This window comes from Sinocyclocheilus rhinocerous, unplaced genomic scaffold (genome assembly GCF_001515625.1).
Source record: "Sinocyclocheilus rhinocerous isolate Xijiao unplaced genomic scaffold, SAMN03320098_v1.1 scaffold35, whole genome shotgun sequence".
In the NCBI taxonomy this organism is placed as follows: Eukaryota; Metazoa; Chordata; class Actinopteri; order Cypriniformes; family Cyprinidae; genus Sinocyclocheilus; species Sinocyclocheilus rhinocerous.
The window spans coordinates 1,177,482-1,180,424 of NW_015661991.1; positions in this window are offsets into that span (position 1 = coordinate 1,177,482).

Consider the following 2,943-nt stretch of genomic DNA (forward strand, 5'->3'; position numbering starts at 1 on the left):
AGCAAAGGACCAGCTTAAACCATCCCAGCGTCAAAACATACCTAACCAGCATATGCTGTTTTTTTCAACAGGGTTAGTTCCAAAACCTAACAAGCTTTCTTAATCGTTACTTTAAAGGCAGTACTCTAATCAAAACGAAACCTAGAATGCTCTACATAGGCCATACCAATAGCATTCCTGATATGATTACGAGGTAGATTATTGATTAATCAAAACTTATTTTAGCGCAACCCCTTGCACAATACTACTGTATGTTATGGCCTCAAAACACTATTGTTAGTACGATTTGTAAACTAATACTTTATGTTCGCATCACATACCAAATGTATGGCTTTTCTGACATAGTAAACTTGCTCGATAGCTCACCTGGTGCAGCACAGCACATGTGATGCAGAGCGTATGAGTCTCGTGAAACACGAGTCATGACACTTAATATAAGTGCTCAGAAACTTGTAGAAGCTAACTAAAAGGGCACGGCTGCATCAGCAAATGCCTTTTTATTTCACCTCAACATTATCCGTTAGGTTTATGGTAGGGTTTAATGTTGGTGGTAAGTTATTTTCAAATGCAATAGAGCATTAGCCTTTCATTTACAAACTATTGTGATACATACAACAACCAATGTAATAAAAGGTTGCAACATTCACACTCATCTGTGCAGCAAAACACGCAAGAAACAACGTAATATCATTTCGCAGAAATGTCGTCAGATGTACGTTTTTCCAATGAGCCTGGGTTGCGAAGCCCGAAAAAGACTCACAAATGATTCCACTAGAGTTTGACGTTAGCATGTTGCTAAGCTAATGCCACGATACTCTAATAGACAATTATTGGGTAAAGAAATACACTTGTAATTTGATTAATTTTATTAATACTATTCTGTACTGAATGAAATAAAATAGGCCTATATTTATAGTAAACATTAGCTCATATGCAATTCTGCATTCTAGAAAAGGATAGATGTGATGCTGCCTTACATTTCAACCAAATGAGGAAAGCAACATAAGGTTGCAACAACCTTACATTTGGAGCTAGAATACCTTAAAATACTGTCTAGATAGGCAGCTCAGGTGTTAGAACAGAGCTACTGTGTCAGTCTGTCAGCTAGTGAAACCAAGCATCTCAGTTCACCTGACAGTGTTCTCTCTGACCCAGGTTTTCAGGTCTGTTATAAGGACAAACAAGCTGATTTGTACTGTACTATCATACCCTTCCAAAACAGCAGGAGCATAATGAAGCCATTTGTCAAATCCACTCTATGGGAACAGCAGCAAAATACGAATCCAGCACAACCTGCCAGTTTTCCAAGAACAAAGCAAGGCAGTAAATAGAAGTGTCCTTCTAAATGTTTTGAAATAAATTGTTATTGCTTTAGGCTATTATTCCCTTAGGTGTGTTATCAAGATCAGTCAGATGAATAGCTGAAACAAAACGGGTTTGGAAAGCAAAAACTCTTCTGACTTAATTGTTTGAGCTCCCAGTTGAGCACATTTAGTGTGACATAACAATAAATAGCCATGATTTAAATTCACAATTGGGTCCTGTTTCCACAATCCAGTCAAGTTCTCTCTCATGTGCTAGGCATGTATGCAGCATAGCATACGCAATTCTCTCCATGCTCTGTATGCATAACAAGCTAGAAATCATAACCTTCAACAAAAAGTTGACAGGGTGATAATGAAACAGTGGTACACGCTCAAGCCAGTTAACCAGCCAGCAGGTGTTTCCAAAGCCACTGCTCACACTTTGTCACACAGCTAACAGTGCTGTTAGATGGTAATGTGCAAATGAGCTTTGTTAAGCAGTCATTATATTGTAATGAACAATGTTGCTCTGGGGAAGCACTAATTCAAAGTTGGTTAATTATCACAGTCATCTCTGTGACAATGCAGCACTGTAATACTTATGAGAGCAGCCCACACTTTCCCTATTCATCCTTGTTGATACTGAACGCACTGCTGGTTTATTCCTCTTGAAGATGAAGGATCTCTCTGAGGGGAGTCAGATATGTCCTCAGAAGCTAATCGATCGGCACTGTTTCTCCAGAGGAAACGCGAGATGTTCCCTGTTTCCCGCCGATTATATTTGTACTGAGGTTTAGAGCAACTCAAGCTGAACTAATCTATATTGCTCTGTAGTTTTTCACCTGTAATGGATTCCATGTGAGTTATCTTTTCTGGCTCTGACACCCTCCTTGGCAAACTCTCCCCACCTCCAAGTGTGTCTGGGTCCCATATTTCCGACTTATGTGCTCATTCTGCGTAAGAATGTTTTTGATGACCAGCTTCTTTGAAAATGGAATCATAAACATGACCCTGCACCATAAACCACTATAATTGTAAACTTTCCTTCAGAACACAACTGCAAGGAGAGGCACCTTGGGGTAAGCAAGCTTTGCTCAAGGACACAGTGGTGGTATAGCAAGAGTGTGATTGCAGTTATTCCCTAGACTACTGATACTTCACACTGACTTTCTGACTGCAACCTAGATTCTTAAGCACTGATACCAAGCTTGATTATTATACTCTGATTACCTGGGTCAAAGAGATTTTAACAATATCCTTGCTGCATCTCTTTGCTAAGAGTCTGCTGTGTAAAGGTGAAGTATGCTTCAGTTGCCTATTTGCCGCTACATCTTCCACACACTGTGCAAAATTGCTCCACGTGGACCGTGAGTGTGCAGACCAAACTTTGTAGCCTCACGCACGTCTGAACATTTAAGAGTGCTGCCTGTATGTGCCTGGAATTGCAAGAGAGGCTCACTGTAAAATGTGATTTTTCGTTTTCACCTGAAATTAACACTAGAGGCAGTACAAAAAGCAAAAACGTTTATACCTTTTTAAACTAATTATGGTTGTGTATGGTAATCTGGGTCATATTACTGATTAATAAAGACTTATTTTCATGTGGTTCCTTGCACAATGCTATGCGATGACCTCAAAA